The sequence below is a fragment of the Podarcis gaigeae genome, assembly GCF_964106915.1.
Source record: "Podarcis gaigeae genome assembly, chromosome: 2".
Classification (NCBI taxonomy): domain Eukaryota; kingdom Metazoa; phylum Chordata; class Lepidosauria; order Squamata; family Lacertidae; genus Podarcis; species Podarcis gaigeae.
Window position 1 is genome coordinate 16,656,833 of NC_139679.1, and position 22,268 is coordinate 16,679,100.

General features: G+C 45.8%; 1 protein-coding gene and 1 long non-coding RNA gene across 3 annotated transcripts in view; one reads left to right on the forward strand and one right to left on the reverse strand.

Moving 5' to 3' along the window:
- Positions 1–22,268, reverse strand: part of GPR84 (G protein-coupled receptor 84) — a 129,728-nt gene that overhangs the window by 99,039 nt on the left and 8,421 nt on the right. The window lies entirely within an intron of this gene.
- LOC310840000 lies at positions 1,720–8,853 on the forward strand. 2 transcript variants are annotated; one of them, XR_014561741.1, is made up of 2 exons: positions 1,720–1,740; positions 8,632–8,853. It is a non-coding gene; the product is annotated as an uncharacterized lncRNA (long non-coding RNA). The 2 variants fall into 2 exon arrangements; XR_014561742.1 differs by lacking the exon at positions 1,720–1,740 and adding an exon at positions 7,903–7,965.

A 22,268-nucleotide genomic window follows, 5' to 3' on the forward strand; every position in this document is an offset into this window, starting at 1 on the left:
GCCCTCAGATGTTGTTGGTCTTAAGAGCCCACCAGCCCCAGCAAGTATGGCCAGTGGCCAGAGGTTATGGGAGCTGTGGTCCAATAACATTTGGTGGGTCACAGGTTTCCTGTTCCTATGAATCTAAAGTAAGTAGGAAATGGTGATCACAGGCAATGCTGGTTGGGCCTGGCCGGAGGTGGGTGGGTTGGACAAGAACATCTGGGAACCCTTGACGTGCTTTCGAACTGCTAGGTGGGCAGGAGCTGGGACCGAGCAATGGGAGCTCACCCCGTCGTGGGGATTCAAACCGCCGACCTTCTGATCGGCAAACCCTAGGCTCTGTGGTTTAGACCACAGCACCACCCGCATTCCTTATAGAACTCAAATAGACTTTAAACTACCAGCCCTGGAGCAGGGCACATTCCATCCCCTTTACTTTCTCTTAATTTTCAACAACTTCCATCTCCAATAAGTGGAGAGGCTGCCATCTAGTGACACTTTTGAGCAAAGTCATTAAAAAACCCCAACAACCTAGGGCTGAAGCAGAACCAAACAGAGGAGGCTGCCTTGAACATGGCTCCACCTTTCTCAATAATGTCTACACAACTGGCAACAGGGTTTTCCAGACAGGGGCTTTTCTCAGAGCCACCTGGATATGCAAGGGAACCTTCTGCATGGAACAGCTTGTGTTCTGCCACTGAGCTGCAGCCCTTCCAGATAAAAGCCAAGCCACTGTTTCAGAATTCTGGTCTTGAAAGAATGGTCCTCCTTTGCTTTTAAGGTTCAGCATTGAGCAATTCGGTAGGGACCAGGGCGGCGCTGTGGGTTAAACCACAGAGCCTAGGACTTGCCAATCAGAAGGTAGGCAGTTCGAATCCCCACGACGGGGTGAGCTCCCGTTGCTCGGTCCCTGCTCCTGCCAACCTAGCCGTTCGAAAGGACATCAAAGTGCAAGTAGATAAATAGGTACCACTCCGGCGGGAAGGCAAACGGCATTTCCGTGCGCTGCTCTGGTTCGCCAGAAGCGGCTTAGTCATGCTGGCCACATGACCTGTACACCGGCTCCCTCGGCCAATAAAGCGAGATGAGCTAATGGTCAGGGGTCCCTTTACCTTTACCTTTACCTTTACCTTTATTGAGTAATTCATTAAACAAACATAAATAAACTATCTGAGCAAATTAAAGTATATTTTACTGGGTTCAAAGGGTGAGTTCAGCGTGGGCCTCTCCCAGATATCAGGGCTTCAGTTTGACAGGGCTGCACGATCTTGTTGCTAATGATGAATATTAAGGCAATTCTGTTAGAACCGACTGTCCCAATACAGTATGTTTACACTTTGGGTGGGGGTTGTTTTATCCCTAACACCAGCATTATTTTACAAATGGGAGTGCTGCACAGGGAAAGGATCAAACAGAGAATATAAAAATTTCCACCCATTTTTGCAGTTCGGTTATTTTTGTTACGTTCCACTCCAGAAGATAGAGAGGGAAACCCCTTTCATCACCACTTCCAACTCATCCTTTCCTGCCAATATCCAACCAAGGAGATCCATGTGGAGGGAAGGAGTTTCTGAGACCCTGTCACTTGTTGGATCAGAAGCTGCCTTCTACTGAGTTGGATCACTGATCCACCTAGCTCAGTATTGTCTACAGTTCTGCAGGGTTCTGGGCAGGGGTCGTTTCCACCCCTTCTTGGAGATACTGGGCCTTCAACTCTGGGACCTTTCGAATGCAAGGCAGATGTTCTACCTTGCACAGGTAGGCTTTAAATTGGCTGAGTGTCAAGGTTGCGAACACTGCATTGCTGTCAATGAGTATTCTGATGGGAAGACATGTTTGGATGCACTTCTGAGAGTGTGTGCAATCAAGAGAAAGCAATGCAGTAGGGAGAGACCAGCTCTGCACTGAGATGTGCATTTGGACAGGCATTCTATTCAAGCCTTTGTGCCCACCAACCTTTGGCCCTCCAGATGTTGCTGCATGACAGCTCCCATAATCCCTGACCATTGGCTATGCTTGCTGATGGGAGTTGTCGTTCATTCGGCAACATCTGGAGGGCCAAAGGTTCCCCACACTGCCTTCAATGTTTAGAAGGCCACTGGGGAGGAGGGAGGGGAAATGCACCACACACAACTGCCAATTCTCATGCACAAGTAAGCACACTTGCACACTGTAATAAAAAAAATAAGGTCATATATATATATATAATAAATGTTCGTGAATGTGCCAGCCACATGTGGGCCACATGTCTGGAGCAGCACAGGAAGACTGCCCTGAAACCATTTTGACTCCCTAACTGACCAAATGTTTTCTCTGCAAGGAGAGAGGGGGTGAGGGAACCTTCACATTGTCTCAGGAATTGGGTAAGCACCATCTCAAAGGAATGGCCAGACTACCAGGAAACCCAATCAGATAAGGCATTATCAGATAACCTGGCAGACAGGGAAAACAACAACATTCAAATTTCTGTTGTATACCACCTTTTCTGTGATGTAGGTATGATACTTGTAGGGAGTGGTCTTGGGTTACACCCCTTCTGTGATGTATGTATGATGTATGGAGGGGTGGTCTTGAGCTCCAGGGCAGGGAATTTAAAATGTTTATATAAGGGCAGACACACCTTTGTTCTGGGTCCTCCTCCTTTCCTGCGTGTGAGGGGAGCACCCGTTTGCAACGGATCAGTAAAGATCAGGCTTACTAGCTGCTTTGCTTCTCAATATTCTCTGGTTGGCCTCTGTTATTTTCTCCTACCGATAGGGAACCCACTTAAGGTTCTTGGATACCCCATAAGGGAAGAAGGGCAGATTTTGTTTACAACAACACCACACCCAAGACTGTATGCCTAGTGTTTGTGTGTGTGTTTGTGACAGGTCTGCTTCCTGATGAGGCCTTTTCCTCCATGGATTTGTCTAGTATTCATCTGCAGCCATCCAAGTTGGTGGTCCTCATTGTCTCCTGTGGCAGAGAGTTCCATAGTTTAACTGTGCACTGTGTGACATCCGTCCTGAATCTTTCAACATTCAGCTTCAAGACAGTCCTTAGCCTGCCTCCTGTGAGTCATGGGGGCCTGAGCCCTGGGTTTTTTTTGGGTTCAGATCTCCTGCCCTGCACCACATTTCTAAACTTTAACACACACACACACACACTGCTTACATGGCTGCTGAATGTGCTTTAACACACAGTTCCTGGGAGGCCTCTAACACACACCATCTTAATTTGCTCAGAGACCTAAACTTGCATCACTGCATATGGAAATCATATGCAAATTACAGCCATATGGGGGGGGGGGGAATGCCCTGAAGCAACACCCCTGTGCTGATCAGAAGAAAAAGATTCTTCTGAATTCTGCAGCCCCAGAGGCCTCTCTTGGAAGTCTCTCTGCTAGGGGAGCTGTTCCTGGAGAGCTTGAAGAGGGAAAGGGAGATTTATGGCCCTTAAGTGTGAACTGCCTGGCGATATATCCAATCTGCTGCTGCGGAGGAGGATCGCTTAAGATGCATCACTGGGCAGAACAATGAAAGGAAATCCAAGGCCCCTGCTGGAGAGAGGCTGCGGTGCTTTGCCAAAGAGTAAACTCAATTGGGGGGTGGGAATGAGACTTTCCTTAATGATAATAATAATAATAATAATAATAATAATAATAATAATAATAATAATAATTTTTTATATATACCCCACCCTCCCCAACCAAGACCAGGCTCAGGGCGGCTAACAACCAATAATAAAAACAAGTTGATTGAAATACAACTTAAAAAACAAGATTAAAATACAATATTAAAACAATTAAAACATTAAAATGCAGCCTCATCACAGGAGGAGAAAGGAAAAAGGAAAGAGGGGGAGGGAATCAAATTGGCTCCAAGCCAAAGGCCAGGCAGAACAACTCTGTCTTACAGGCCCTGCGGAAAGAAATCAGATCCTGCAGGGCCCTGGTCTCATGAGACAGAGCGTTCCACCAGGCCGGAGCCAGTGTTGAAAAGGCCCTGGCTCTGGTTGAAGCCAATCTAACTTCCTTAGGGCCTGGGACCACTAGGGTTTTGCTATTTATGGACCTTGAGGCTCTCCGTGGGGCATACCGGGAGAGGTGGTCCCGTAAGTACGAGGGTCCTAGGCCGTGAAGGGCTTTAAAGGTCAAAACCAGGACCTTAAATCTGACCCTGTACTCAGTGGCGTAGCGTGGGTTGTCAGCACCCGGGGCAAGTAATTTGCGCCCCCTAACCCATGGATTTGCACCCCCTAACCCCCAGATGTTGTGCCCGATGCGGCCGGCCCCCCCTGCACCCCCCACGCTATGCCACTGCCTGTACTCCACCGGGAGCCAGTGCAGCTGTACACAGTGTACACAGATTGGCACACATTTGTTTATTTTGTAATGCTACAATCTCAGGTCAAACAAGTTCAGCAGGTTTTTGAAGCGCCGAAACCTATTTTGCCCAAAATTGTCATGGGCCAGAAAACACACACACACACACACACACACACACACACACACACACACACACACCATGAGCTCCCTCTTACTACCAGTAGTAGTAGTAGTAGTAGTAGTAGTTGTTGTTGTTGCTGCTGCTGTTGTGTGTGGATTGCTTATATCTTGTAATAATCTCGTCAAGTGTGAAGTATGGCACTTGTGTTCATTTTGCTATGGATGCACAGAATGGGCAGCCAACACACTTTAAACCTTGCAGAATGCTACACTCTCTGCATAATGACAATAACGATATTATTATTATTATTATTATTATTATTATTATTATTATTATTATTATTAAAAGCCTTTTCACGTGAAGATTCTTGTAGGGGGCTGGTATCATCTCTGGAGTAACTTTGCTGTAGCTTGAAGATGATGTGCTAGCCTGGACTCTGACTTACAGGCAAACGATGCCCTCTAATGTACACTTGTGGTATTCAATCATATCTAGAACTGAAACCAAGATGTTGTGCTTTCCCACTCAGCGTTGATCACCACCCCACCCAAAATATGATCAGAGACCTCAACGGGAGCCAAGTCTCAACTGCAAACTCAGTTTCCCAAGCCAGACAGTAGTGAAAGAGCACACATTCAATGAGAGTTCCACCACAAACTTGAAGCTTTTTAACAAACAGGCTCCCCAACTTCCCTAAGTGGCAAGAACTTCCAGGGTCGGTGTCACCCCATGTTTCCTTCCCTTTGGCCGAGAGAGCACTAACGATGGGTGGCTTTTATTTGTAATATTTGCTTTTATTTGCATATAAAGTGGCACCGTCAACAGATTGTAAGGTGTGGCTGTTTAGGCTTCTAGCCACCCCAGTCTATCCACCACTCACATGTGGCCCCTGGAAGATTGCCCAATTGAGAATGTGGCCCTTGGCTGGAAAATGGGTTCAGCATCAGAGGAATTCAGCACCCTATTTGTTTCTGTTTGTGACTAACTGCTCTAAGCGTGCCTCTGGAATGGAAAGAGGCAAGACCAAGGAAGTGACTCATTCAAAGATGCAAAAAGGTCAAATTTCAGCTATGAATCATAAATGTGAATCATACATCTGGAAGCAACACTCGAGGTTCCCATTTGGGTCAAATACGGGTTTCTATCTCCGACTTGAGAGGGGTGAACTTTCCTGAGGCCTAAGAGTCACAAAATGGCAGTGTGGGGACACAGACCATGACAAAACAATGGCAGGTGGCAGCAGAGTTTGGCATAGTGAATTGCCCATTATAGACGTTGCTGATCAGGTATGGGAGTGAAGAAAGGAGACAGGAAGAAGTTTTCCTCTCTTTCTCCTAAGAGGCCATTCAGTGAAGCTGAACTTTGGATGATTCAGGACAGACAAGAAATTAATTCCTTCACACAGCACATAGATAAACTGTGGAACTCTGTGATGACCACTAACTTGGACGGCCTTTAAAAAGGATTAGACAGATCCATGGAGCACCTGCAGGCAATGGGCCCGCCATCACTTCAGGGGCCAGAGCAGACTCAGCTGGTGCCTGCACCTGGGGATCCAGCACAGGTGAGGACCCTTCAGCTGGTTCTGGAGGCGGGGAATCCTGTGCAGGCTGGGATTCCTCAGGTTCAGCCTCCGAGTCCGAATCCCAAGCCATCACAGATGGCCTAGACAGACCTTTGGCCTAATCCAACAGGACTTTTCTTATTGACTTATTATTTTCCACTGATATCTATTTCCCTTTGGAAATACTTCATTCTTTACTGCAGTGACCAACTTCTTTGTTCTCCCCTTTCCTTCCTTTTCTCCCCTCCCATTTTGCCTGGGACAGACAGACTCCTGCCTTGCTCTCTAGCCAAGCACCTACTCTCATGAACCTATGTGCTGTGCATTCAAAGAGCTATTGGTATGGTGTTGGTTCAACTGAAAGGCAAAGTCATCTCAGTGAAGCCCACCAGAAAGAGGGTGAACATAGTGGTCCTCAGCCTCCAGCTTTGAGAAACGTTGGGTTAAATAGCTCCATAAGTCCATCCCCATGTTCTGTGTCCCTCTGTTGGGAAAGAATCTGCTCTGGATCCACACAGTTCATTGCACTTCAGTGCCTGCCACTGAGTCAGCCAGAAATAACCCACTTTTGAATAGTGGAAGTTTGTCTTCAGCACCAAGGAGAGCACCTACCAATTTATGCCAAGATCAATCGAGACAGGGACCCAAAGGATAGCAACATTTCAATTCTGCACACCTAAAGGACATTTGGACTCTGGTTCTGAAAGTATCAGGCCCCTGTGATCTATGGCAAACCAATGTTTGAAAAAATTGACATGCATTTTGTGATATGGCTCCGGCGCCTGCTGTTCAAAAAGGAACTTTTTTTTTTAAGGCAATCACTGAGCATCTACAAACCCAGTGGGTATGCAATGCATATTAGCTGTTTGGATCCTAGCCCAAATCTTCTGTACAAGGTGGAGAATTTTAATTAAGCCATTAAAACTACCCATAATAGCATCAAGTAAACAGAGAAAGCTAAACCTAAGGAATATATTTCATAATCTAGATATGTGACACCAAAAAATGCTAGAGATTCTCTCTATATATGGATATTTATTAAATCATCCTTATTCAAGTCCATGATTCTTCCAGTATACAATAAAATTCACCAAGGTGGTGGTGGTGTTTTAATGACTGTCTGAGCTTACTCATATTTGAATAATAAGAAATTAGAAATAATGGCAAATTTGATGGCTACGCACCCTGGGACCGTATGGTGACGGGTGAGAAGTAAATATATTTTGTCACCATAATTTGTAAAACCACTAAGGTAGGGCAGGAAAACAGAGGCGACAGACCTGTGACCCTTCAGATGTTAGACTGTCAACAACTCCCATCAGTCCCACTCACCATGGCCGATGGCAGTGGGATTTTCAGTTCAGAAACCCTTAAACAGACATAGGTTCCTTATTCCTGGGTCTAAAGTTAAGGGCTTCTGCATACTCAAGGGGCAGGGTGGAGGGGGAAGGGAGGCAAAACTCAAAAGCCCATTCTGCTATAGTACCTTCCTTCTGTGGTCCATTGTGGAGTCAAAAACAGGAAGGGGGTTTGACTTAAAGCACTGTCCATCACAGCTCCCCTCTCCCTTGAACGCTGCCTGAATCTGACCACACAGGTCAAATGTTTCACAGTGCAGTGTGTCATCGTGATTAAGAGCTAGCATGCTCCCAGGCTGTGGGTGTCACCAGGCATGAAACAGTTAATCTGTCCTGATGTCACAATGCTCCATGACAGGAAGAGGTGTCAAGCCCGCCCATGCCTCCTCTGGCTGCCATTGTCTGTGCAAGGCTGCTTTCTAAGTGGGAGATACTGGGGTGTGTGTGTTGGGAGAACTCTTTTGTCCAACTTAACTAACAGTGCAAGCCTCGCCTACAGACTGGAGCTGGTATGCTGGAATGGTTATTTTTTTTTTACAAAAAAATTATTGGTTTTTACAGTATCAACGATGGTGTGCTGGAATGGTTAAGGGCATAAGCTATGAGCTGGTAGCCTGCTGTTCATATCTCAGAGGTGCGAACTCAGATAGTCTTCTCTCTTTAAAAAAAAATTTAAAAAATTAATCTCTCTTTTTTAAAAAAAAATGGTTTGCATAACATTATAAACAAGCAAACACATAAGACAAACAAACATAAATCATAGCCTTATTAAAAATTACACTTATTAACATTGTTAAGTGACTTCCTCGCATCCCCTTAGTTGATTTTCATTGCATTTCCTTTTAACGGTTTTCCAAATCACAGTTCTTATAAAATTTAACTTAAACATTAACATCCTTAAATCTTCACATTAGGAAATTAAACATATTAATTCATCACTTAACATAAATAAAATCCTAAGCCAATTAAGTATCTGCAAGCTGTTTTCAGTTAATTTAACTTAACATATTTAACTAAGTAATCATTAAATTTAATCCACTCTTCCTGATACTCCTCCTCTTTCTGGTCGCGGACTCTTCTGGTTAGGTTGGCTAGCTCCGAAAAATCCATCATCTTCATCTGCCATTCTTCTATCGTTGGTAATTCTTGGGTTCAGATAGTCTTCTCTCTGTCACAGTGGGATTAACAATACCAGCCTACCTTCTAGGTTTGCTGTACAGGTAGCTGAGATAATGTATGAGTTTGATACAAAGTGCTGTGAGTATGATATAAACATATTGGTTTTATTGGTTTGTTTCAGACTGATCTTCTGGAAGACCTTTGGCCATGATTGAGTCAGTCAGTACAAGCCTCTGATGGTAAGCGATGATTGGTTGTGCCAAAATCAAGAAATCAAGGTCTTTGATGTGTGTCTTTGGAAGAAGCTGCCCACTCCTCCCCTCACTATGACTATTTCCTTTGAAGCTTAATAGCTCTGCTATCTTTAAAAAAATAAAAATGGGAGCAAACATAAGAGCATTAAGCCCAGAGTCCAAAATGACCTAATTGTGCCACTGCAGTTTAAAGGATAGGAGGTGTTGAGGCTGAGAAGAATAGCTCTGCAGGGTTATCCATTCTCCAAGTCTAATTAAACACACACACACACAAACACGAGACCCATTCTGAATGAAACTGCTCCAGTGCTTAGGCTTTGAACGCATATTCACTGTAGTAATATAGGGAATAATACAATTGTCAGATATATAACAAACTTATATAGTGGAGGCAGAGATTTTACTTTCTTGGGCTCCATGATCACTGCAGGTGGTGACAGCAGCCACGAAATTAAAAGACGCCTGCTTCTTGGGAGGAAAGCGATGACAAACCTGGACAGCATCTTAGAAAGCAGAGACATCACCTTGCCAACAAAGGTCCTTATAGTTAAAGTTATGGTTTTCCCAGTAGTGATGTATGGAAGCGAGAGCTGGACCATAAAGAAAGCTGATCGCCAAAGAATTGATACTTTTGAATTATGGTGCTGGAGGAGGCTCTTGAGAGTCCCATGGATTGCAAGAAGATCAAACCTCTCCATTCTTAAGGAAATCAGCCCTGAGTGCTCACTGGAAGGACAGATCCTGAAGCTGAGGCTCCAATACTTTGGCCACCTCATGAGAAGAGAAGACTCCCTGGAAGAGACCCTGATGTTGGGAAAGATGGAAAGCACAAGGGGAAGGGGACGACAGAGGATGAGATGGCTGGACAGTGTTCTCGAAGCTACAAACATGAGTTTGACCAAACTGCGGGAGGCAGTGGAAGACAGGAGTGCCTGGCATGCTCTGGTCCAATATGCTGCTATTAGGAAAGTGGCCAGCAGGTGGCACCACCTAACTACTCCCCCCCCCCACAAACCCACATGGTAGGAAATCATCCCAAATTCTGTCTCATGTGGCAGACTTTTGGAATTTAGAACACTAGAAGAATTCTGTTGGATCAGGCCAATGGCCCATTTCCTCCAGCATCCTCTTCTCTCAGTGGTCAGTCACATGCTCCGATGGGAAGCCAGCACGCAAGACCACAAACACCCTTGTCTCCTGCAATTGTATTCAGAAGCATACTTCTGAGTACAAATTCAGGGTTTATGTCAGAAAACTAATACAAAACTTTGGTGGGGGATTTTTGAGACCCCGGGGTCCCTTCCAACTCTATTACAGTGGTACCTCGGGTTACATACGCTTCAGGTTACACACTCCGCTAACCCAGAAATAGTGCTTCAGGTTAAGAACTTTGCTTCAAGATGAGAACAGAAATTGTGCTCTGGCGGCGCGGCAGCAGCAGGAGGCCCCATTAGCTAAAGTCATGCTTCAGGTTAAGAACAGTTTCAGGTTAAGTACGGACCTCCGGAACGAATTAAGTACTTAACCCGAGATACCACTGTATTCTGTAAACTGCAAATGCTTCTCTACACCAGTTTAGAAACATTTCCCTCCCCCTCCCACAAGCTTTATACTCTCTCTCTCTCTCTAGCTTCATGCTAATACACATTGGTTTGTTTTGATCTGGAGTGATTTCAATAGACTTATGCCATTTCGCATTAAAGCCTTTGTCCTTCCAAAGGGTCACAATTTTGGGCCACCCTCTTTGGTGAAATCACATGACCGGTGACCCCTGCAATGGGGCTCAGTTCTAGATAAGCGCACATATAAGACTGAAGCTGTACTGTACCAAGTTGCATTTGCCTAGGTAAAGGGACCCCTGACCATTAGGTCCAGTCGTGACCGACTCTGGGGTTGCGGCGCTCATCTCGCTTTATTGGCCGATGGAGCCGGCGTACAGCTTCTGGGTCATGTGGCCAGCATGACTAAGCCGCGAACCCGCCGGAGCGGTACCTATTTATCTACTTGCACTTTGATGTGCTTTCGAACTGCTAGGTTGGCAGGAGCAGGGACCGAGCAACGGGAGCTCACCCCGTCACGGGGATTCAAACCGCCAACCTTCTGATCGGCAAGTCCTAGGCTCTGTGGTTTAACCCACAGCGCCACGTACATATGCCTACTCTGAAGCAAATCCCATTGAGTCCAAGTACCTGCGTATGGTGCTAGTCCCTGACCTCTCACTGCACCTCCAGAGGAGGCCAGGAACAATCTCCTGCTGCTCCTCTCCAGCTCCAAATATTCAATTATTCAGATATCCAAACCTGCAGACTATGGATGAGATCAATTTACCAAGCCACTTCAAAGGGCCCGCCCATCCCCTGAAAATTGGTGGCAATTCTTTTCCCTCTTGCAATGTACCTCTCCTTCCTTTTGCACCCCAAACACGCTAGGAAGCTGAGATACTCAGGAAACAGGGACTACAATTCCTTTCTATTTTCTGACCATCCCAACCTGTTATCAGTCGTGGCGCTGAAAGAGGGGTGAGATTGTATTTGCCTGGTAAGCACAGAGTCAGACTTTAAGCACCTCTGCCACAAGGTGGCGCCATCTGCTCATTAGTCACCAGTGGATGCATCTCCCGCTTATCGGAGCCTTTCTTAAAAGCTATTTTTAAGTCCTCAGTAGCCTATAAGCATCTAATAGGGACGTGTAATCGTTCTTAATGGAGATTAAAAAGCGCAAGAAGGGCACCTGCGATTTGAATGTGCTAGTTAATGTTGGTTTCGCATCTGCATTGCAGGCATAAGAATATAAGATGAGCTTTCTGGATCAGGTCTCATCCGGCATCCTGTTCTCTTAAGTAGCAGTGCTCTGGGGACTCTGCATTTGCTCAGAGGCATTCTCTGCTCCAGGAGTGAGCTTTGGCATTCAGATCAGAACAGGTCCTGGGTCTGCGCTCCAAGGAAGTTTGGTTATACATTCATTCATTCGTTCATATATTCAGGCATTTTCCAACTCCCAAGAGACTGCGATCTAAAAAAACTGACAGTGATCTACCCGTTGGATTGACTAAAGTTGTTGAGCTTTCTTTAGGGGAGGAAGGAACAAAGTTGTTGAGGTTTTCTTTGTGGGGGGCATCAATCAGGCAATCAGGATCACGCAATCGACCAGGGACGCCCCGCAATCGACTGATAGATTGACCAGTTGGGCATGCCTGATATATTCCATTTCAGTCCTGTTCCTCATCAGCTTATGATCCCATGGCAGGTTAAAACATTAAACGTAATAATTTTAATTTTAATTATTTTTCTCTGCCCATCTAGCTGTGTTGCCAAAAAAATAAATTAATTAAAATTGAAGACTCTCTTGTCTAACAGAGCAGGCATGCTATCTGCTGAACTCATTCATATTAGAGCCCTGATATTTAGGAGATTGAGACGTGGGTGGCGCTGTGGGTTAAACCACAGAGCCTAGGACTTGCCGATTAGAAGGAAGACGGTTTGAATCCCCACGACAGAGTGAGCTCCCGTTGCTTGGTCCCTGCTCCTGCCAACCTAGCAGTTCGAAAGCACCTCAGAGTGCAAGTAGATAAATAGGTACCGCTCTGGCGGGAAGTTAAACGGCGTTTCTGTTCGCTGCTATGGTTTGCCAGAAGCAGCTTAGTCATGCTGGCCACATGACCTGGAAGCTGTATGTCGGCTCCCTTGGCCAATAAAGCGAGATGAGCGCCGCAACCCCAGAGTCGGCCACGACTGGACCTAATGGTTAGGCGTCCCTTTACCTTACTATTTAGGAGATTGTGCTGCAGCAGAGCATCACCACAATGGAGACATTGACCTCTGATAAAGGGGAAAGTCTGACTGACCTCCCAAGCAAACCCTGATGCTAAAATCTGGGGAATTCCCCCCCCCCTCTTTCTGCCCAGATCCCCACCCCTGGTGAGGCCCCCTCACAAGACTTGCACAGCCTGCAGTTACCCAAGCCCTGAGCTTCTACTTCCTGTCGGTTATTTTGGAGAAACTGGAAGTGACTGGTTTGCTTAGAGTCACCATTAGACCTTTAGAAGGGAAGGGGAAACTGCGCAACAAGACAGAAATGACAAAAATCTCTGACAGGCAGGAATAGCAAATGTGGGGTGGGGTGGAGGGGTTATCAACCAAATTGGAAGGGAGAGCAAAGAGCAGGCGTGCCATTGTGTGAAAGCAGGACTGGCGACTCCAACAGTGTCCCTGTGATTATTTCTCAGAAACACCTATATATCTGGTCAATATCTTGGTTGTGTGATATAGTAGCAGTCTTGTGTACTATGCATGCCAATTGTACAAGACCCTTTGTTTAGGAAGGAAGGAAGGAAGGAAGGAAGGAAGGAAGGAAGGAAGGAAAGATACTTTTCAACCTATGTTGGAAATACAGTGGTACCTTGGTTCTCAAATGTAATCCGTTCCAGAAGTCCGTTCGACCTCTGAAATATTCAAAAAACAAGGCGTGGCTTCTGAATGGCTGCAGGAGCTTCGGAAGCTGCGTCGGATGTTCAGCTTCCGAAAAATGTTTGAAAACCGGAATACTTCCTGGTTTTTGACATTCAGGAGCCAATTTGTTCATCAACTAAATTGTTCAAGAACCAAGGTTCCACTGTATTGCAATCATTCTTATGAGACATATTAGAGGCTGCACCCCGCTGTCTTTGCATGCAACCCCCCCTTTGCATCTCACCAAAGCCAGCTCCCCCACTCCTTACTCCTTGCCAAAGCCACCCCCTTCCTTCTTGCCAAAACTACTCCTGATACGTCTAATAAAAGCCCTCCTCACCAAATGTGAATGTGCCTTATATGGATGGTATGGATGATACACTTTGTACTAGAAAATCAGGGTGACTGCTCAATAAACCAGCCATCCAGGGGAAGCCCCACGGATTTCAGTCCTGTAAATCTGACATCCTGCAGTCCTGTATGTGGGCTGGCTGGAAAGCCAGCAGCTCTGGGTATCCACTGCCATTTGTAGGCAGCTGCAAACTTCTCCACAAACCCCAGAAAGTCTCTTTCACTTCCCCCCCCCCCATGCCTGGCCGCTGCCATTCTCTACACACCACATCCTGTCTTAATCGAGGAAAGTGCAGTAATTGCTGAAGGAGCTCCAGATTGCATCAGTGCCTTTTACTGACAACAGGATATCCCTAAGTTAGGTGCTTTTCCTTCTTCTCCTTCTTCAGATGAGAACAGGGTGTTCCAGCAACACAGAACACTGTGTTCAAAGCAGGACATCCCTTATTTTTATTTTTTGCTCATAATGCATAAATGACAATGACATTCAGCAGCAGCCATGCCCAGGGAGCCAGAAAAGGACACTGGTTGAATTTTTGCTAATATGGAACCTTCAATGACACGGCATGAGAGCCTTAAAGAATGGTCATATGCATCAAATTCAGCTTCTTATTTTTCCAGCCTTTCTGTTCTGCTCTCTGGATTTCCACATCAGCTTGCAGTTTTCAGTAATAATAATAATAATAATAATAATAATAATAATAATAATAATAATATATTATTTATACCCCACCCATCTGGCTGGGCTTCCCCAGCTACTCTGGGTGGCTTCCAAAAAAATTATTAAAATACTGTAATACATCAAACATTAAAAGCTTCCCTAAACAGGGCTGCCTTCAGATGTCTTCTAAAAGTCTGGTAGTTGTTGTTCTCTTTGACATCTGGTGGGAGGGTGTTCCACAGGGAGGGCGCCACTACCGAGAAGGCCCTCTGCCTAGTTCCCTGTAACTTGGCTTCTTGCAGTGAGGGAACCGCCAGAAGGCCCTTGGCACTGGACCTCAGTGTCCGGGTAGAATGATTGGGGTGGAGACGCTCCTTCAGATATACTGGGCCGAGGCCGTTTAGGGCTTTAAGGGTCAGCACCAACACTTTGAATTGTGCTCGGAAACGTACTGGGAGCCAATGTAGGTCTTTTAAGACTGGTGTTATATGGTCTCGGCAGCCGCTCCCAGTCACCAGTCTAGCTGCCGCATTCTGGATTAGTTAAAAAAAACAAACAAAGAGAGTCCACGTGAAAATGATCCAGCGTTTTTAGTGTAAATTTCTCCTAAAATACACATTCTTGCATGCCCTTTTGTCTAATGTACACATTCCTGCAGCCATTGCCTGCAAATTCCCCCAATTTTTAATGTGCTATTTTCACCCACGTATGCTTCTGTAAAGCACACTTTACTCCAGTAGGTATATCTTGTGCACATTACTTGGCTGGAGAAAGGCACTGCAAATTTCCAAGCAGCACGGATTTCAAAGGATAGCTGTGTTTTGGTTCAGATATTGCTTCAGAAAGTCCAAATTCACCTGTAAATGTGAATGGAATAGAATTTTCCACTCATCCCTACTTGTGTAATGGGGTGCACTTTCTCCCTCCCACCACAAGTCTGCTCTAGGGGTTTCCCCAACTCTCTCAAGCACATTTGATGCGGACGCAGGGGGAGAAGAGGGGGGGGGGATGTTCCATTGTGATGCAATATTTGAATGACATCCTATGTTTAGAACATGCACCCTGCAGCACACATACAAGAAATGGTTGCGCAAGATGAGGAAGTGATGCAGAAAGACCCTCCAGTTATTGCAGTCTCTTGGTAATCCCTCTAAGACACTTCCTTCCATTCTGAAGAAATCATATGATACCATATGGAGAAACGGGGGAATCATGATTAATGGCAGACTTTTATGTAATCAAGACCGGCCCTATCATTGTTGTTGTTTAGTCGTTTAGTCGAGTCTGACTCTTCGTGACCCCGTGGACCAGAGCACGCCAGGCACTCCTGTCTTCCACTGCCTCCCGCAGTTTGGTCAAACTCATGCTGGTAGCTTCGAGAACACTGTCCAGCCATCTCATCCTCTTCTCCTTGTGCCCCCAACATCAGGGTCTTTTCTAGGGAAACTTCTCTTCTCGTGAGGTGGCCAAAGTACTGGAGCCTCAGCTTCAGGATCTGTCCTTCCAGTGAGCACTCAGGGCTGATTTCCTTCAGAATGGATAGGTTTGATCTTCTTGCAGTCCATGGGACTCTCAAGAGTCTCCTCCAGACCAGAATTCAAAAGCATCAATTCTTCGGCGATCAGCCTTCTTGATGGTCCAGCTCTCACTTCCATACATCACTACTGGGAAAACCATAACTTTAACTATACGGACCTTTGTTGGCAAGGTGATGTCTCTGCTTTTTAAGATGCTGTCTAGGTTTGCCATTGCTTTTCTCTCTATCATTAGGCAGGGTGAAACAGCCAACTTCAGGTAGCAGACTTTGGGCTACCCATTTCCGTGCATCGTACAGTGTTACCTCGGGTTAAGTACTTAATTTGTTCTGGAGGTCTGTTCTTAACCTGAAACCGTTCTTAACCTGAGGTACCACTTTAGCTAATGGGGCCTCCTGCTGCTGCCATGCCGCCGGAGCATGATTTCTGTTCTCGTCTTGAAGCAAAGTTCTTAACCTGAGGTACTATTTCTGGGTTAGCGGAGTCTGTAACCTGAAGCATCTGTAACCTGAAGCGTCTGGTACCCGAGGTACCACTGTATGGGTTTTGAATGCAGCCCTATGGCAGCTTGCTTTCCTGAGTGCAAGCTCCACAGAACCCCAACACTTTGTAACCATGCACAATAACCGTATTTCTCGCTCTATAAGACGTACTTTCCCCCTCCTAAATAGTAAGGGGAAATGTGTGTGCATCTTATGGAGTGAATGCAGGCTGCCCAGTAATCCCTCTTGCTGTTCTAACTTCTGGCTTAGCCGCGCGAAGCCTCTTCAGGGCAGGGGGAGCCTTCATTCCACTATCCTGAAGAGGCTTCATGCGGCTATCCCAGAAGCCAGAACAGCAAGAGGGATTGCTGCTTTCACTACACAACGATCCCTCTTGCAGTTCTGGCTTCTGGGATTCAGAATATTTTGTTTCTTGTTTTCCTCCTCCAAAAACTAGGTGTGTCTTATGGTCTGATGTGTCTTACAGAACGAAAAATACGGTAATTAAAAAAAAAGTGTTTGGCCATCTTTCTAGTGCTCTCAAAGAGGGCTGTGATTCGTGCAATGCTAGATGCAGCCTTCCAGCTCTAGAATTCTATGATGTGTAGATCATTTGCCTGTGTCATTGCTACCATTTTGTGGAATGCATTGGATGTTTTTAAGAGCTGTGCTGACAAGTCATTCATTTCTGTGGAGGGAAATTGTTTCTTTGTCTGAAGAACACAGAGTGGTGGACTCTACCCCTCTGCTTAACGTCCCCACAACAACCCTGTGAGGTAGGGTTAGGCTGAGAGTGACAGGTCCAAAGTACCCAGTAAGCCTCGTGACTTCCAACCCTCTTAAACACTACATTAAAAAAAACATCTTTATTGAAAGTTCAAAAAGTACATAATTATATGTGCACTAAACATTGTGAGACGTAAATAAGAGAGAGAGAGAGAGAGAGAGAGAGAGAGAGAGAGAGAGAAAGAAAGAAAGAAAGAAAGAAAACCCATGTAGAAGGGAAAATAAAGGAGGGAGGGGAAATCCCCCCCAAAAAACGGTATATTTTACAAGGTGGTTATAGTACTTCACCAGATCTTAACCTATTACAATATTTGTAAGAATGAATTCCAAATGTCACTGAACTTGTCCATGGCAAGTCTGCGTGTATATGCAAGTTGTTCATATGTTGTGAGTTTATATAAGTCTTCAATCCAATCGTAGAAGGGAACTGCATTTTTATTTTTCCAATTCATCACTATCAGTCTTTTTGCTGTGGCAAGGGCACAGAGAGTTTGCTCATATTGTCCTTTTGTAAGGTTCCATGAGCTGGGTATATAATTCAAGAGGATATTTTGCTCTGTATATGTAAGGTTCTTCCATACAGTTCTGTTGATGGTTTCAGTTACCTTCAGTTGCCAAAAATCTTTCCATATAGGACAATGAAAAAACATATGTTTTAGAGAAGCATTATCATTTGCCCAAGAGACACGGGTGGCACTGTGAGTTAAACCACAGAGCCTAGGACTTGCCGATCAGAAGGTTGGCGGTTCGAATCCCCGCGATGGGGTGAGCTCCCTTTGCTCGGTCCCTGCTCCTGCCAACCTAGCAGTTCGAAAGCACGTCAAAGTGCAAGTAGATAAATAGGTACCGCTCCGGCGGGAAGGTAAATGGTGTTTCTGTGCGCTGCTCTGGTTCGCCAGAAGCGGCTTAGTCATGCTGGCCACATGACCCGGAAGCTGTACGCCGGCTCCCTCAGCCAATAAAGCGAGATGAACTCTGCAACCCCCGAGTCGGCCACGACTGGACCTAATGGTCAGGGGTCCCTTTACCTTTGCCTTTATCATTTGCCTACGTCATGGCCAGCATTTTGTGGAATGCATTGGATGTTTTTAAGAGCTGTGCGGACAAGTCATTCATTTCTGTATTAACATGTGAAAGGAAATTGTTTCTTTGTCTGAAGAACGCAGAGTGGTGGATTCATCTTAATGTCTCAAGAAGAAGAAGAAGAAGAAGAAGAAGAAGAAGAAGAAGAAGAAGAAGAGTAGTTTGGATTTGATATCCCGCTTTATCACTACCCTAAGGAGTCTCAAAGCGGCTAACATTCTCCTTTCCCTTCCTCCCCCACAACAAACACTCTGTGAGGTGAGTGGGGCTGAGAGACTTCAGAGAAGTGTGACTAGCCCAAGGTCATTCAGCAGCTGCATGTGGAGGGGCAGAGACGTGAACCCGGTTCCCCAGATTACGAGACTACCGCTCTTAACCACTACACCACACTGGCTCTGTGTGGTAGGGTTAGGCTGAGAGTGACAAGTCCAAAGTACCCAGTGAGCCTTGTGACTGAATGGGAACTTGAACTTCCAACCCCCTTAAACACTACATCAAGATTTTTTTTACATCTGTGCTAGTAAAAAACTTCATCAGTCAGTCTCTGACTGTTATAGAATCATATAATTGTAGAGTTGGAAGGGACCCAATGGCCATCTGGTCCAACCCCCTGCAACGCAGGAATCTCAACGCATGGTCCCCCATCCGATTTGAAACCATGCTGGACCCTGCTTAGCTTTGCAAATGTGCTAGCAGTTTTACTGCTGCTGTTAAAAGTACAAAACTGCTCCTTCCCCATCTGTTTGGCGGGCATGAAAAGAAAGCCTATATTATAGAAAGACCTGTGCATTTCTCCCCACTCCCGGACAATAATGTGAATTGCTTTGAACTTTGAATCACTGCAGGCTCAATTGCAAATACACCTTGCGGTTTAAAAAGAAGAAGAAGAAATGAAAGTTCATGAGGTTATAACCACTTTTTATTGGCTTTTAAAATGTAGGAGCTGCTACGGAACATGAGGCTAGATCCATACTTCAGCCAATGGGACTTAACTTAGCATGACTAATGTGTCACAGTGATTTCAATAACTAATTAAATCTGGATCCAACTCATATAGTGTATCTAAGGTTGACGGGTTCAGGGAGAAAGTTCCTGTAGGTATATGGGCAGTGGAGATACGAAAATTTCACAAGGTGTGAAAATTTTCCCCCTTTATGGCAGCAGGATGGTGGTTGAAACACATCACTGGTGTAGTACACGGGTTCTCAGGACAAGTGCTTGTCTGTGTAAAAACTCTTCCTTGGGAACACAAGTCTTTCCCTCAAAGAATTCTGGGCATTGTAGTTTGCCGTTCACAAAGTTACAGTTCCCAGCAACCCTTAACAAGCCACAGTGCCCAGAATTCTTTGGGAGAAAAAATGGGCATCAAATAGGCTTCAAATGGACAGTGCAGATTCAAGATTTCTCCAATGAAAATCGGGATGACCTAAATAAATATAATAATAATAATAATAATAATAATAATAATAATAATAATAATACCCCACCCATCTGACTGGGTTGCCCCAGCCACTCTGGGGAACTTCCAACATACAGGGTTAAGTACTTAATTCATTCCGGAGGTCCATTCTTAACCTGAAACTGTTCTTAACCTGAAGCACCATTTTAGCTAATGGGGCCTCCTGCTGCGCCGCTAGAGCACGATTTCTGTTCTCATCCTGAAGCAAAGTACTTAACCTGAAGCAATATTTCTGGGTTAGCGGAGTCTGTAACCTGAAGCGTATGTAACCGGAGGTACCACTGTATATAAAAACATAATGAGACATTAAACATTAAAAAACCTTTCCTATAAAGGGCTGCCTTCAGATGTTTTCTAAAGGTTTTATAATTACGTATTTGTTGGAAGCCACTCTGGGCGGCTTCCAACAAAAATTAAAAATACATTAAAATGTCACACATTAAAAACTTTCCTGAACAGGGCTGCCTTCAGATGTCTTCTGAATGTCAGGTAGTTGTTTATCTCTTTGACATCTGATGGGAGGGCGTCCCACAGGGTGAGCGACACTACCGAGAAGGCCCTGTGTCTGGTTCCCTGTAGCTTTGACTCTTGCAGTGAGGGAACTGCCAGAAGGCCCTCGGCACTGGACCTCAGTGTCCGGGCAGAACGATGGGGGTGGAGACGCTCCTTCAGGTATACTGGGCTGAGGCCATTTAGGACTTTAAATGTCAGCACCAACACTTTGAATTGTGCTCGGAAACCTACTGGGAGCCAATGTAGGTCTTTCAGTACTGGTGTTATATGGTCTTGGCAGCCACTCCCAGTCACCAGTCTAGCTGCCGCATTCTGGATTAGTTGTAGTTTCTGGGTCACCTTCAAAGGTAGCCCCACGTAGAGCGCATTGCAGTAGTCCAAGCGAGAGATAACCAGAGCTTGCACCACTCTGGCGAGACAGTCCATGGGCAGGTAGGGTCTCAGCTTGTGTACCAGATGGAGCTGGTAGACAGCCGCCCTGGACACAGAATTGACCTGCGCCTCCATGGACAGCTGTGAGTCCAAAATGACTCCCAGGTTGCACACCTGGTCCTTCAGGGGCACACTTACCCCATTCAGGACCAGGGAGTCCTCCACACCAGCCTGCCCCCTGTCCCCCAAGAACAGTACTTCTGTCTTGTCAGGATTCAACCTCAATCCATTAGCCGCCATCCATCCTCCAACCGTTCCAGGACCATCACTGCCTTCACTGGTTCCGATTTAAAAGAGAGGCAGAGCTAGGTATCATCCACATATTGATGGAAACCCAGCCCAAACCCCCTGATGATCTCTCCCAGCGGCTTCATGTAGATGTTAAAAAGCATGGGGGAGAGGACGGCACCCTGAGGCACCTCACAAGTGAGGGCCCAGGGGTCTGAACACTCACCCCCCCCCCACTTTCTGGACGCTGTCCAGGAGGAAGGAGTGGAACCACTGTATAACAGTGCCCCCAGCTCCCAGCTCCTCTAGATAAAATTATCACATTGTCACATTGCTTTTGAGCTAAGATCTTTCCCAGTAAGGTACTTAGCATCATGGTAAACCCTAACCTGTGCCAGTTTAGCACCTCTGAGTTTCTTATAGATATCCACAGCAGGAAGGGATAGCATGTGGGTCCAAACTAATGGAAAAACCTAGGAACAATCTGAACAAAATGAAAAAGCACAGTTGGGGCATAAAGGAGGAAAACAATGGCTTTCTGTTCCTTCACCACATCCTGATCCTTGGTCATATGCTCAATTTTGGACTATGACGTTGCACACAGCCATGTCAACATTCACGCAGAGACATTTACACATTTCCACACGAACTGACACCAAGCAAACACCCAGTGATTACCTGCCAAGGTGTTCTGTACCAGTAACACCAAGGAATTGTTGCTGATTGATTTTCACCGAATTTCCCCCCTGTTGGCTTTGTTTCAGTTTACCTTGTAAACTTGCCCCGGGACGAACGTGATGAAATATTATAAATGCCTTAAATAAATAAAGAGCATTGCAATGAAAGTTAATTATATAGGCTGCTATAGTCAAGGAGGAGAGCTTTTAAAAACATGGAGGCCATAGACTGGAGGCACAGTTTTGTGGCACTGAGCTCCTGGTTCACGTACAGAAAGAATATGAGGCTTGGTAGCTCTCACATTTTCTATCATTGTGGACTTTGGTTTTGTCCTCTCCCGCCCCCCCCCCCCATTTTGGCCTTGCTCCTCTCTCTTTTTGCAGCAAGCAGTTAAGCAGGGGAAGCTTTTTGTGGCATAGAGAAAAGCAGTATATAGATCCCATCTTGGTAAAGGAAAAGGGACCCCTGACCATTAGGTCCAGTCGTGACCGACTCTGGGGTTGCGGTGCTCATCTCGCTTTATTGGCCGAGGGAGCCAGTGTACAGCTTCCGGGTCATGTGGCCAGCAGGACTAAGCCACTTCTGGCAAACCAGAGCAGTGCATGGAAACGCCATTTACCTTCCCGCTGGAGCGGTACCTATTTATCTACTTGCACTTTGCTGTGCTTTTGAATTTTTAGGTTGGCAGGAGCAGGGACCAAGCAACGGGATCTCACCCCGTCACGGGGATTTGAACCGCCGACCTTCTGATCAGCAAGTCCTAGGTTCTGTGGTTTAACCCACAGTGCCACCCGCGTCCCTAGATCCCATCTAGAACAAACCAAATGAAGGTGAAATTGTGGAGACAGGACTGGAAAGTATCACAGCATGTATTTATGGTTTGGGCTGCAGGAAAGTCACCTGTGCCA